This window comes from Oncorhynchus nerka, linkage group LG8 (genome assembly GCF_034236695.1).
Source record: "Oncorhynchus nerka isolate Pitt River linkage group LG8, Oner_Uvic_2.0, whole genome shotgun sequence".
Lineage (NCBI taxonomy): Eukaryota > Metazoa > Chordata > Actinopteri > Salmoniformes > Salmonidae > Oncorhynchus > Oncorhynchus nerka.
In genome coordinates, this window is record NC_088403.1 from 47082757 (window position 1) to 47098569 (window position 15813).

The 15813-nt window shown below is 47.0% G+C and overlaps 1 protein-coding gene across 1 annotated transcript in view; it reads right to left on the minus strand.

Annotated features, from left to right (window-relative positions):
- LOC115133457 (lysine-specific demethylase 6B-like) overlaps nt 1–15242 on the minus strand; it is a 54135-nt gene extending 38893 nt beyond the window's left edge. The window contains 1 exon segment of the mRNA XM_029666705.2: nt 15167–15242. The gene's annotated coding sequence lies outside the window, so the exon portion shown is untranslated.
- Nucleotides 15243–15813: the final 571 nt, after the last annotated feature.

Genomic DNA, 15813 nt, shown 5'->3' on the forward strand with positions numbered 1-15813 from the left:
AGTCTGTTGACAGTGGAAATATACTTAGTTGGCCATGAAATGATGTTTGAATTGACACTAAAGCCAAAACAGTTTCAATATATTCCCTTCTCCCACTCTTTGTGAATGTCACGATATCGCATTCATATCACCTGTATCAGTGTAGCCTAAGGGGATTTTATGCTTGTACTAAATGTCAATACTGACCCCCAGATCAGCTCAGAGTGAGATGTGTGGGAGAGATAGGGTTGATTCCGAGAGTTCAGCAGCGATAAGGCTGAACTGAGATCAGATGAAAAGTGTATCTACTACAGTATCTGTGTCTGTAAAGGTCAACCCGTGGGAGGAACACTAACCAGCCCAGCAGAGAGATACATTGAAGAAAGGAGAGGAGGAGGGAAGAGGAGGGAGAGAGGGGAGGGAGAGGGGGGGAGGAGTGAGGAGGAGAGAGAGAGAGGAGGGAGAGAGGGAGGGAGTGAGAGGGAGGGAGAGAAAAAGGGGGAGGAGGCAGAGAGGGAGGAGGAGGCAGAGAGGGAGGAGGAGGGAGAGAGGGAGGAGTGAGGAGGAGGGGGAGAAAGAGGGGGAGGAGGAGGGAGAGAGGGAGGAGTGAGGAGGAGGGAGAGAGGGAGGAGTAAGGAGGAGGGAGAGAAAGAGGGGGAGGAGGAAGAGAGGGAGGAGGAGGAAGAGAGGGAGGAGGAGGGAGAGAGGGAGGAGTGACGAGGAGGGAGAGAGAGAGAGGGAGTGAGGAGGAGGGAGAGAGGGGAGGAGGAGGGAGAGGGGGAGGGGGAGGAGGAGGGAGAGAGGGGAGGAGGAGGGAGAGAGAGATAGAGAGATATAGAGAGGGAGAGAGGAGATAAAGAGAAGAAATAAAGAGTGAAGCATGGGTGAGAGAGGCAAGGAGGGGGAGAGGCAGAATAAAGAGAAGAGAGGGAGTGAGGAGGAGTGAAACACAGTCAACTATCCAAAAGATGAAAAAGGTGGGAAAATAAACTGGGTGGGGAGATTCTTCAAGAGAAACAGATAACAAAAAAACAAAAAAACAAGGGATGGAGAATATCACCGTTTCTGAGAAAGAGAAAGAGATTAAAGAATGGAAAATTAGAGACAAAATAAACAAAAAAAAGTAGCAGAGCGAGAGAACTGGAAAGGGGGAGAGGAGAGAGTGAACGAGGGAGGCCAAGGTCGTGAAAGGGCCAAGACAGTGTTGCTCCCGTGACAGCAGGACTACATGTGACTTTGCTCAAGTCAAGGTCTGCATTGTGCCAGCCCTGCACTATTGTACTGATATCGGCCCTATTGTATGAGCACCAGCTGGGATACAAGCGCTGCACACGCACACACACACACACACACACACACACACACACACACACACACTTTGTGCCTTCACTCTCCCTGCATCTGATACTGAGTTGTGTGCCAAAGGAACACAGCATTAGTTCAGATAACAAAACACCATGGACTGAACACACTGACCCACTGAACACAGCTACTGACTGAACACACTGGCTCACTGAACACACCTACTGACTGAACACACTGACCCACTGAACACACCTACTGACTGAACACACTGACCCACTGAACACACCTACTGACTGAACACACTGACCCACTGAACACAGCTACTGACTGAACACACTGACCCACTGAACACACCTATTGACTGAACACACTGACCCACTGAACACACCTATTGACTGAACACACTGACCCACTGAACACACCTACTGACTGAACACACTGGCCCACTGAACACACCTACTGACTGAACACACTGACCCACTGAACACACCTATTGACTGAACACACTGACCCACTGAACACACCTATTGACTGAACACACTGACCCACTGAACACACCTATTGACTGAACACACTGACCCACTGAACACACCTACTGACTGAACACACTGGCCCACTGAACACACATTCACCTTACACTTTCTCTCTCTCTCTCCCTCTCCCTCTCTCACAAAGAGCACACACGCAGTCTCTGAGGAAACAAAGTGTGTGTGTTAGCGTGCCTACTCGCGCGTGTGAGCCTGCATGGCGTGTGTGCAGATGTCACGCTTGGGCTGCAAGAGACCTTAGTCAGTGGTGATTCAGCAGACTTCATACCTGCACTTCATACCTGCACGCACACACACACACACACACACAATTGGTTGTATGTCAGTAAATTAGTTTGTCTCCCTGTCTGTCTCTTGTAGAGAGACAGTGTGTGTGCAGAAGTCATGAGGCAGAGGGCTACATTCTGGACATTCAGCCTGAACTAACTCCCTTTTCTACACACTCACATAGACATCACAACAGAACAATTGAGAAAAGTAATGTGTGTGTGTGAGATAGAGTAGCAGAGTTGGTCTGTTTTCTTTGTGTGTGTGTGTGTGTGTGTGTGTGTGTAGGAGGAGGAGCAAGCCAAGGTCTGTTGGCAGAGTTGTCGTGGGAGTAGACTGCGGTGGGGTGTTGGGGTAGGGAACCTCTGCCACATGTCTTCAGAAAAGGTCATGGTCGACCACAGTTGGGCTGCAAAGATCAAAGATAACCCCCCTACACACACACACACACACACACACATAGTCATGCACACGCACACAGACAGACGGACAGACAAACACACTCCTACACACAGTCATGCACACGCACAGAGACAGACACACATGCTCCTACGCACACAGTCATGCACACAAACAGAAAGCCAGACAGATGGACAGACAGAGAGTTTCAACCAGACTCACACCCACACATTGACAATGTGAGAGACAGACAGACACACCCACACATAGACCATGTGAGAGACACACACACACACACACACACACAAAACAGATCTGAAGATCTTTTGCAGCCCAACTTGGGTGAATCTGTAAACACAAACAAAACAGAGCAGCACGGAGAGGAGAAAAAACGAGGAAAGACTAGAGCAGTGTAGGGAGGAGAGTGGAACAAACAGCTGGTAATAAGGTCTAGACAGAGGCTAATGAAAGGTGCTCAGGAGCCTGAGTGCTAAAATCTGGAGCTGTGAAGTGTGTGTGTGTGTATGCATGCGCGTGTGTGTGAATATCTTAAGACGCTTTCAACATCTGTCACTCATTCATGTGGGTGTGGCTAACACACACTCTCTCTCTCTATCTCTCTCCCTCTCTCTCTCTCTCTCACGCACACACACACAAACAAGCGGAGAGCCTCCAACGCCACTACAGTAGATGGCTTTAACGCTAACAACATAAAAACATTTCCTATGACGTCAACTCCAATAAACGTCTCTTTCAATGTCAACTCCAAAACCCATCACTGTATCAACTCCATTGCACATGACACTGCAGCTCCGTTTTATATATCAAACTCCATTACACATGACACCGCAGCTCCGTTTTATACAGTATATCAAACTCCATTACACATGACACCTCAGCTCCGTTTTATATATCAAACTCCATTACACATGACACCGCAGCTCCGTTTTATACAGTATATCAAACTCCATTACACATGACACCTCAGCTCCGTTTTTAATATCAAACTCCATTACACATGACACCGCAGCTCCGTTTTATATATCAAACTCCATTACACATGACACTACAGCTCCGTTTTATATATCAAACTCCATTACACATGACACCTCAGCTCTGTTTTATATATCAAACTCCATTACACATGACACCTCAGCTCCGTTTTATATATCAAACTCCATTACACATGACACCGCAGCTCCGTTTTATACAGTATATCAAACTCCATTACACATGACACCTCAGCTCCGTTTTTATATATCAAACTCCATTACACATGACACCTCAGCTCCGTTTTTTTATATCAAACTCCATTACACATGACACCGCAGCTCCGTTTTATATATCAAACTCCATTACACATGACACTACAGCTCCGTTTTATATATCAAACTCCATTACACATGACACCTCAGCTCTGTTTTATATATCAAACTCCATTACACATGACACCTCAGCTCCGTTTTATATATCAAACTCCATTACACATGACACCGCAGCTCCGTTTTATACAGTATATCAAACTCCATTACACATGACACCTCAGCTCCGTTTTTTATATCAAACTCCATTACACATGACACCTCAGCTCCGTTTTTTATATCAAACTCCATTACACATGAAACCGCAGCTCCGTTTTATATATCAAACTCCATTACACATGACACCTCAGGTCCGTTTTTTTATATCAAACTCCATTACACATGACACCGCAGCTCCGTTTTTTATATCAAACTCCATTACACATGACACCTCAGCTCCGTTTTTTATATCAAACTCCATTACACATGACACCGCAGCTCCGTTTTATATATCAAACTCCATTACACATGACACCTCAGCTCCGTTTTTTATATCAAACTCCATTACACATGACACCGCAGCTCCGTTTTATATATCAAACTCCATTACACATGACATTGCAGCTCCGTTTTATACAGTATATCAACTCCATTACACACTGGTTGCCAGTATAGCCCCAGTCCCTATATACCCGTCTCCATAACACATGACCGTCGTCCTCACTGTCAGCACTAGTCTGAGCACACGGTTGTTTTTACCTGGCAGAGCAGCTGACATGTACGCACACGTCAAACACACACACACACTCTCTCTCTCTCTCGCTCTCTCAGAGCAATGTGTCCTGAGGCAGCAACGTCTGCAGTAAACCTAATGTGTAAAAAAACAATAAACTGTCTTCATTTCCGGACTTGTTGTAGTCTGTAAGGTAGAGGATGCGTGCACGTGTGTGTCATACTCTCAGTCAGGGTTTATGAGATATGTGTGAGGAGGGCTTAAAATAAGTGCCTGAAGGGACATACTCACAGGGGAAGAAAAGGAGGATACCTAGTCAGTTGTCCAACCCGAATGCATTCGACTGCAATGTGTCTGTCCTGCATTTAACCCTCTGTGTGTGTGTGTGTGTGCGCGCGCGTGCGAGGCGGACATGCATGTGTGTGTGTGACCAACCAGTCCGACATGCCCTTCCAAGCCCACATACCGGTCTCAGACAAACTGCTGCCTTCTCAGTTGCACAATAACAATACATGCTACAGTCACGTTCCCACTACAGACTCTGATGGGTCTGATTTAGTAATACTGCTGTACTGTATTCTCCCTAACCTCACTGACTGTAAAATAATAGCTGTACAATCATGATGTACAATCATGATGGAACCCCATGCAGATCACTTTGTTGAAAAAGGGAATGTTAATTCCACAGGCCGAAATTGTGTGTGTACACTGTATACGTGTGTGTGTGTGTACGTGCGTGCGTGTGTGTGAGACAGTGGTGTGTGTGTGTGTGAGACAGTGGTGTGCTGCATCCCAATCCCCATCTGCTACAGCCCCATCTGTTGACACTCAAACACACATTAACACAAAGGACCTCTTTATCTTCACACACCGCACATGATCCCCACATACTGTTTATACAATCATCAGAGGACCACACACACACACACACACACACACACACACACACACACACACACACACACACACACACACACACACAGAAAACACACTAACACGACACACATTCAAATGCACTACTAAACACACACAACCTCCACACTGTACAAGACACTCACAGTCTCCCCTCTAGAGAAATACCTCTCTCTACCTAGCTCTCTGCCCGCCAGGTTCTTAAAGGGGCAGTGTCAAGTCAGAGAGTTAAAAGGGAGGGGGAGCGCGCACGCGCATACACACACACACACACAGAGCTTCCCTTGGGCCCCCTCTAAAACACCAACCAGACCCCCATATCACATTAAAGACCAGAAGAGAGACGGAGAGGAGGGAGACGGATAAAGAGGGATAACCATCAGACAGAGAGAGAGGTGGGAGGGAGAAGGAGAGAGAGAGAGGAGGGTAGAGAGACAGGAGGGGGGAGAGAGAGAGAGAGGTGGGAGGGAGAAGGAGAGAGAGAGAGGTGGGAGGGAGAAGGAGAGAGAGAGAGGAGGGTAGAGAGACAGGAGGGGGGAGAGAGAGAGAGAGAGAGAGAGAGAGAGAGGAGGGAGAGATGGGAGGGAGAGAGAGAGAGGTGGGAGGGAGAAGGAGAGAGAGAGATGAGGGTAGAGAGACAGGAGGGGGGAGAGAGAGAGAGAGGTGGAAGGGAGAAGGAGAGAGAGAGAGGTGGGAGGGAGAAGGAGAGAGAGAGAGGAGGGTAGAGAGACAGGAGGGGGGAGAGAGAGAGAGAGAGAGGAGGGTAGAGACGGGAGGGGAGAGAGAGAGAGGTGGGAGGGAGAAGGAGAGAGAGAGAGGAAGGTAGAGAGACAGGAGGGGGGAGAGAGAGAGAGAGGAGGGTAGAGAGACGGGAGGGGAGAGAGAGAGGGATGACGGGGAGAGGGCAATAAAGTGACAGAGAGAGATAGATTGGCTAAACATTGGCTAGAGAGAACATAACCTCTCTGATGTTTCTAGGATCAATGCCTTATAAACACTGTGACTACATCACACCAATCTGCTGATGTCAGCACAGCCTTACCCGTTGTCGCGGTTATTAACCCCTCACCCATGAAAAATGGAGTGTGTTTTTTGGGGAAGTACTGTGGTGGCTTTGTACTGGTCTCATGTCACGCAAGTGGTTCATCTGTCCCGGCCACCGTGGCGACGGGCTGCCAGTTGGAATCCTGGGGAATCAGGCTACAGCTAGACCACAGTCACACACAGTACAGTCTCAAACGGAACACTTCACACACACTCAACTGCCTCACTATGCCGTGGTGAACACAGTCCTACAACCTGAATTGAGGTCTACAGATGTAGGATTTTAATTTAATCACTCTTTTATTGCTGAGAATTTTCCTGCACAGCAGGAAATACAAACTTGTAGTTTGTATTTCAAGGTTTAAAAAGGCTTCTAAAGTTTGTAATTTCCACTTTAAAAGTCAGACTTGATTTGCCCTAACGAAAAATGTATCAACCCCTACAAAAAAAAAATCATTAATTATAATCCACATAATAATTCACATTTCCTGTTAATGCAGGATTATTTTCCGGCTGTAGCAAACTGGCTCAAATAAAGATCCTACACATGTATGCGTCTGTAAGTGTGTGTATGTATATGCGTGTGTGTGTGTGTTCTTGCCCAGCTGCACGAGGGCAGGGGAAATGAGGCAGAACTCAATCTTCCCCCCACCTGTCTGTCTGTCTGTCTGTCTGTCTGTCTGTCTGTCTGTCTGTCTGTCTCTCCCTGGAGGGAGGAGCCGTTGGGCTTACACTGCTTTCTTCATCACACACACCTACAAACAGCTGTATGTGCTAGACAGGAAGGAAGAACGTGGGTATGATATTATAATAGTATATGAATGTATGTTCAGAGTCAAGGTTACTAGGTCGACAGAACCCATTGCAGGATGGAGATACTATAAAGCCAGAGAGAGAGAGTGCAATGTTTGCTGGTCATTTTTTATTGTTTATTTCACTTTTGTTTATTGTCTACTTCACTTGCTTTGGCAATGTTAACATATATTTCCCATGCCAATAGAGCCCTTAAATTGAAATTGAATTGAAAGAGAGGGGGAGGACGGGAGGAGAGAGGAGTGTGTGAAATCACACGGCTGTTCTGTTTGACACTACTTTGGAGTAGAGATGCCAATACACACGCACGCAAACACACACACACACACACACACACACACACACACACACACACACACACACACACACACACACACACACACACACACACACACACACACACACACACACACACACACATTTATTATAGCTATAGGCTACCTTTACTCCCACACATCTAGCCATAGGCCTATATACTGTTTAGGTATAGCTTGGGCCGCTTACGAATATCTACACGCCTACACACATATTGTCACTTATACATTTTTTTCTCTCACTAAAATGCTAATAAAACATCCACAGCCAGATAGACAGCCCTGGACTATATACATTTCATGGGAAACATATGTTTACATTGCCAAAGCATGTGAAAACGGTAAAAAACAAAAGTGAAATACGCAATAAAAAATGAGAGTCATGGAACTAGAGTCCCATTTGGGAAGCAGAGAGGTCTGGCCTGTGGATCCAGTAAGTCTGGCTCTAACCCTGTTATAAAACTGATTACAGCAGCACTGATAACACTGTGGACTGTACACTCACTGACACACAATCACCCTCTCTCCTTCTCTCTCTCCCTCTCTCCTTCTCTCTCTTCCTCTCTCCTTCTCTCTCTTCCTCTCTCTCCCTCTTTCTCTCTCTCTCCTTCTCTCTCTCTCCTTCTCTCTCTCTCCTTCTCTCTCTCTCCTTCTCTCTCTCTCATTCTCTCTCTCTCCTTCTCCCTCTCTCCTTCTCTCTCTCTCATTCTGCTACCCTTACTATTCAATTCAATGCAGGGCTTTATTATCATGGGAAACATATGTTTACACTGCCAAAGCAAGTGGAATGGACAATAAACAAAAGTGAAATAAACAATAAAAATGAACAACATTACATTACACAAGTTCCAAAAGAATAAAGACATTTCAAATGTCATATTATGTCTATATACAGTGTTGTAATGATGTGCAAATAGTTAAAGTAAAACAAATAAACATGAATATAGGTTGTATTTACAATGGTGTTTGTTCTTCACTGGTTGCCCGTTTCTTGTGGCAACAGGTCACAGATCTTGCTGTGGTATTTCACCTAATAGATATGGGACTTGTTTTCAAATGATTTTGGTCTGTGTAATCTTTAAAAACATTTTTTACCCCTATTTCTCCCCAATTGGTAGTTACAGTCTTGTCTCATCGCTGCAACTCCCGTACGGACTCGGGGACACGAACCCAACCAAGCAGCACTGCTTCTTGACACTTCTTGCCCACTTAACCTGGAAGCCAGCTGCGCCAATGTGTCAGAGGAAACATTGTACACCTGGTGACCGTTTCAGCGTGCACTGCGCCCGGCCCGCCGCAGGAGTCGCTAGTGCACGATGGGACAAGGACATCCCTGCCTGCCAAACCCTCCCCTAACAACGCTGGGCCAATTGTGCGCCGCCCCATGGGTCTCCCGGTCGTGGCCGGCTGCGACAGAGCCTGGACTCGAACCCAGAATCTCTAGTGGCACAGCTAGCACTGCAGCGCTTGCAGCTAGACCACTGCACCACTTGGGAGGCTGTCTGTGTAATCTGAGGGAAATATGTGTCTCTAATATGGTCATACATTTGGCAGGAGGTTAGGAAGTGCAGGTCAGTTTCCACCTCATTTTGTGGGCAATGTGCATATAGCCTTTCTTCTCTTGAGAGCCAGGTCAGCCCTCTGCTGCCTTTCTCAATAGCAAGGCTATGCTCCCTGAGTCTGTACATAGTCAAAGATTTCCTTCATTTAATATATACACTACCGTTCAAAAGTTTGGGGTCATTTAGAAATTTCCTTATTTTTTAAAGAAAAGCAAATTTTTTGTCCATTAAAATAACTATTGTAGCTGGAAACGGCAGATTTTTTCTGGAATATCTACACATGCGTACAGAGGCCCATTATAAGCAACCATCACTCCTGTGTTCCAATGGCACATTGTGTTAGCTCATCCAAGATTCTCATTTTAGAAGGCTAACTGATCATTAGAAAACCCTTTTGCAATTATGTTAGCACAGCTGAAAACTGTTGTCCTGATTAAAGAAGCAATAAAACTAGCCTTCTTTAGACTAGTTGAGTATCATGCTAGCATCAGCATTTGTGGGTTCGATTACAGGCCCAAAATGGCCAGAAACAAATAACTTTCATCAGAAACTCGTCAGTCTATTCTTATTCTGAAAAATGAAGGCTATTCCATGCAAGAAATTGCCAACACACTGAAGATCTTGTACAACGCTGTGTACTACTCCCTTCACAGAACAGCACAAACTGGCTCTAACAAGAATAGAAAGAGGAGTGGGAGGCCCCGGTGCACAACTGAGCAAGAGGACAAGTACATTAGAGTGTCTAGTTTGAGAAACAAACGCCTAGTCCTCAACTGGTAGCTTCATTAAATAGTACCCGCAAAACACCAGTCTCAACGTCAACAGTGAAGAGGTGACTCCGGGATGCTGGACTTCTAGGCAGAGGTCCTCTGTCCAGTGTCTGTGTTCTTTTGCCCATCTTAATCGTTTATTTTTATTGGCCAGTCTGAGATATGGCTTTTTCTTTGCAACTCTGCCTAGAAGGCCAGCATTCCTTAGTCGCCTCTTCTATACTGTATTTCTGATCAATTTTATGTTATTTTAATGGACAAAAAAATTGCTATTCTTTCAAAAACAAGGACATTTCTAAGTGACCCCAAACTTTTGAACGGTAGTGTTTATATATCAGACACCCACAGCTTACGGACGGAGGGCCGGTGTCCAACTATATATCAGACACCCACAGCTTACGGACGGAGGGCTGGTGTCCAACTATATATCAGACACCCACAGCTTACGGACGGAGGGCTGGTGTCCAACTATATATCAGACACCCACAGCTTACGGACGGAGGGCCGGTGTTCAACTATATATCAGACACCCACAGCTTACGGACGGAGGGCTGGTGTCCAACTATATATCAGACACCCACAGCTTACGGACGGAGGGCCGGTGTCCAACTATATATCAGACACCCACAGCTTACGGACGGAGGGCCGGTGTCCAACTATATATCAGACACCCACAGCTTACGGACGGAGGGCTGGTGTCCAACTATATATCAGACACCCACAGCTTACGGACGGAGGGCCGGTGTCCAACTATATATCAGACACCCACAGCTTATGGACGGAGGGCTGGTGTCCAACTATATATCAGACACCCACAGCTTACGGACGGAGGGCTGGTGTCCAACTATATATCAGACACCCACAGCTTACGGACGGAGGGCTGGTGTCCAACTATATATCAGACACCCACAGCTTACGGCAGGAGGGCTGGTGTCGAACTATATATCAGACACCCACAGCTTACGGCAGGAGGGCTGGTGTCCAACTATATATCAGACACCCACAGCTTACGGACGGAGGGCCGGTGTCCAACTATATATCAGACACCCACAGCTTACGGCAGGAGGGCTGGTGTCCAACTATATATCAGACACCCACAGCTTAAGGCAGGAGGGCTGGTGTCCAACTATATATCAGACACCCACAGCTTACGGACGGAGGGCCGGTGTCCAACTATATATCAGACACCCACAGCTTATGGACGGAGGGCTGGTGTCCAACTATATATCAGACACCCACAGCTTATGGACGGAGGGCTGGTGTCCAACTATATATCAGACACCCACAGCTTACGGACGGAGGGCTGGTGTCCAACTATATATCAGACACCCACAGCTTACGGACGGAGGGCTGGTGTCCAACTATATATCAGACACCCACAGCTTATGGCTGGAGGGCTGGTGTCGAACTATATATCAGACACCCACAGCTTACGGCAGGAGGGCTGGTGTTCAACTATATATCAGACACCCACAGCTTACGGACGGAGGGCCGGTGTCCAACTATATATCAGACACCCACAGCTTACGGCAGGAGGGCTGGTGTCCAACTATATATCAGACACCCACAGCTTAAGGCAGGAGGGCTGGTGTCCAACTATATATCAGACACCCACAGCTTACGGACGGAGGGCCGGTGTCCAACTATATATCAGACACCCACAGCTTATGGACGGAGGGCTGGTGTCCAACTATATATCAGACACCCACAGCTTACGGACGGAGGGCTGGTGTCCAACTATATATCAGACACCCACAGCTTACGGACGGAGGGCTGGTGTCCAACTATATATCAGACACCCACAGCTTACGGACGGAGGGCTGGTGTCCAACTATATATCAGACACCCACAGCTTATGGCTGGAGGGCTGGTGTCGAACTATATATCAGACACCCACAGCTTACGGACGGAGGGCCGGTGTCCAACTATATATCAGACACCCACAGCTTACGGCAGGAGGGCTGGTGTTCAACTATATATCAGACACCCACAGCTTACGGCAGGAGGGCTGGTGTTCAACTATATATCAGACACCCACAGCTTACGGACGGAGGGCCGGTGTCCAACTATATATCAGACACCCACAGCTTACGGACGGAGGGCCGGTGTCCAACTATATATCAGACACCCACAGCTTACGGCAGGAGGGCTGGTGTTCAACTATATATCAGACACCCACAGCTTACGGCAGGAGGGCAGGTGTTCAACTATATATCAGACACCCACAGCTTACGGCAGGAGGGCTGGTGTTCAACTATATATCAGACACCCACAGCTTATGGCTGGAGGGCTGGTGTCCAACTATATATCAGACACCCACAGCTTACGGACGGAGGGCCGGTGTCCAACTATATATCAGACACCCACAGCTTATGGCTGGAGGGCCAGTGTCCAACTATATATCAGACACCCACAGCTTATGGCTGGAGGGCTGGTGTCCAACTATATATCAGACACCCACAGCTTATGGCTGGAGGGCCAGTGTCCAACTATATATCAGACACCCACAGCTTATGGCTGGAGGGCCAGTGTCCAACTATATATCAGACACCCACAGCTTATGGCTGGAGGGTTAGTGTCCAACTATATATCAGACACCCACAGCTTATGGCTGGAGGGCCAGTGTCCAACTATATATCAGACACCCACAGCTTATGGCTGGAGGGCCAGTGTCCAACTATATATCAGACACCCACAGCTTATTGCCGGAGGGTTAGTGTCCAACTCAGTCTCCCTCCTTCTATCCCTCCATACCTCACACCTGCTGAGGCCCACAGCAAGGTCATACACCTCAATTACCCTCTACAGAGAGAGGGGGAGAAGTGGGAGAGAGAGAAGGATGGGTGGAGGGGCGGTAGAGAGAGCTAGGTGTGGAAGGAGGAAGAGAGAGAGAACATTGGGATAGAGCGATAGAGCGAGAGAGAGAAGGCGGTGAAGTCAGATTTCACGCTATCTTGAGCACTGGCTCGCACGCCCCAATGATTCCTGTCCTTTTATTTATGACCCAAATGTTTAGTACCCGCTCTCCTCTCACTTTCCTTCCCTCTTTCTCTCCCCGGTCCTTTCCTTCTATTCCTCGCTGAGTGTATAGTCAGTCCGTTTACGCCTTTCCATCTATTCAATTTACAGCTCCCCGTGACCCACAACTCATCAATATAAAACAGCAGCTGTATATTAAAACCTCTTATAACAAAGAACTGCAGTCTTCAAGTGAACAGTCGAGCTCGTAAATGGGAGATTACAGAAATGGCTCTTACCTCATCTAGAAATGATGAGCGATTCATTTCTCAGTGGTAAGATAATGAAGGCCTGGCTTTACAGCTATTGATCCTAATAGAGACGATGAACCCTTTGCCCTCGTGGGAATTGGCCAATGTGGATGGGGCTAAATTGCAATGTTTCTTACAGAAGAAAGCGTATGCATAAACCTGGCAGCGGTTTGAGAGATAATGGGGAAACGATTCGACTCAAGGTTCACCCGACACGAAACGGAATCCAAACACCGCGCTGTTGATTTGACGCGCATGTGACATGTACTGTACTTTTCGACCGCATTTGCTGATCACGAAATCCGAAAATACTCTGGGTACATTCAGTGATGTCAAGGAATATCCTTGGGAAATGTTGTGTGGGTGCAACATAAGAGAAAACAACCACAAGGGTTGAGTGAGAGGTCTAACTGGAGTCTCCAAGTGGACACACACCTCTCCAAGCTGGGCACAGTCCCCTAAATCATTCCAATGCACTTTCATGACTCAAAGAAGTCTTCAACTATAAGGTGCGTTTTGAGCTCTCCTAGCTGTGCCCGTTGCGGAACTAGAGGAAGCACACTTGCAGTTGTTTTGTTTGGAACACAGCCCTGCATCCCTGCCAACACAGAATTGACACAATCCAAAAACGGTCCATTATAAAGCGCAATCTGGGTCAGGCGGGCATAATTTGAAAGCATGTTCTATTGCCAACCTGACTGCTAAATGATCAAATACGATCTTACAGTGTTAGGTTTTCACAAGGCAAGTCGGAGAGAAGCAGAACATCATTTTGGTGCGCACAGAATGGAGTCAGGAGTGCGTTCATACGCGACAAACACGGGCTCATCCTGTTCAGAACGAGCCAGGGTAGAACGCCATGCCCACATTTGGACTCACAGGTGTTTGGCTTGTATGGCATCAAAGCGGCAGTTATTATTATTATAACACAGAGTTGACTCTTCATTTTCAGCATGTCCCTCACTCAGACAACAAAACCCCTGCAACAGTTGCTCAATTAGCGGGAGGGATGGGGGGGGGGGACTTCACGTCTCGCGCAGGGTGCTCAAGTTTATAACGGCTGTCAGTCAAAACTCATACGGAGCTGTGAAGCGGAGACCCTGAGCTCTGACGTGGAGTATAGTGTGTTACTACACAACCACTGCCTTCCAATTTAGAGAGAGGGGGAGAGAGGGAAGAGAAGGGTGAGGGTCAAGGGGAGTAGAGTGAGAGGGGAGGGAAGAGAAGGGTGAGGGTCAAGGGGAGTAGAGTGAGAGGGGAGGGAAGAGAAGGGTGAGGGTCAAGGGGAGTAGAGTGAGAGGGGAGGGAAGAGAAGGGTGAGGGTCAAGGGGAGTAGAGTGAGAGGGAGTAGGGGATGAAAGAAGAGATGCAGACAGTCAGAGAGGGGGAGAGAGAGGGGGGAGAAAGAGGGTCTTGAGGCCTGCTCCTTGATCCAAAGGAGTGGGATCAGGTTACGTTGTCTGAGAGGAGACAGACAAGCCTGAAGACACACACAGACACACACACACACACACTGAGAGCGAGAGAGGTCACAGTGCACCCATTGCCCTCCACACACACATGCTTGTGAAAACAAACATACACACACACACACACACACACACACACACACACACACACACACACACACACACACACTCAGACAGAGTTTCTCTCGTAAACACTCACCAGAGCTAAGCGCACACACAAAATGCAGTGGTTATGCTGCAAGTAACACATCTCTCACTGACACACATACTTCTTCATTGTCAAAAACACACGACATTCCCTCCTACCTCCACACAACCACACCGTCACATACACGCCTCAGTAACGACCTACGAGTCAAAATGCCTAATACTCCAACAAAAAACAAAGACTTCACAGACCATTCTAACCGAATAACAGAATATAATAGAATACATATATGATAGAAAACGATATCACTAATATTCAGAGAACAAGTTCTACCTGACAGCTCAGCGTTGCCTGGCGTCTAGCAGCGTGTGTTCTCTCCGGCTACGGTAACCAGGCCGTTGTGTGTGTGGCAGTTATTTACAGTCAGAGTCGTGTTATCTCAGCCGTTACACAACACAACCTAACTAGGGGTCAGAGTGCACTGGAGAACTGGGATAGACTGGCACACTAACACAGAGAGACAAAGTCTGCATACCAAAGGGCACTCTATTCCCTACTTCATGCACTACTTTTGACCAGGGCCCAAAGTGTACCATATAAGGAATAGGTTACCATTTGGGATGCAGTCAGTGTTCTACTATACAGTCACGTGAGGAATAGGGAGGAGAGAGGGAGAGGGAAAGGGAGGGGGAAGAAAAAGAGCACAAGTGTCCTTGTTGTACAATGTCCTTGTTGTACAATGTCCTTGTTGTACAATGTCCTTGTTGTACAATGTCCTTGTTCTATGTTGAAAGTCTCTTGAAATCCAATGTATTATTATCATTATCATCATTCTTCTTCTTCTTATCATTATTGTAATTATTATCATTATTATGATAATTATAATCATTCTCATGATTATTATTCTCATGATTATTATTATTCTCGTGATTATTATTAGGTGGCTAGAAAATGGAGGAGTAGATAGGAGAGTGTAAAGA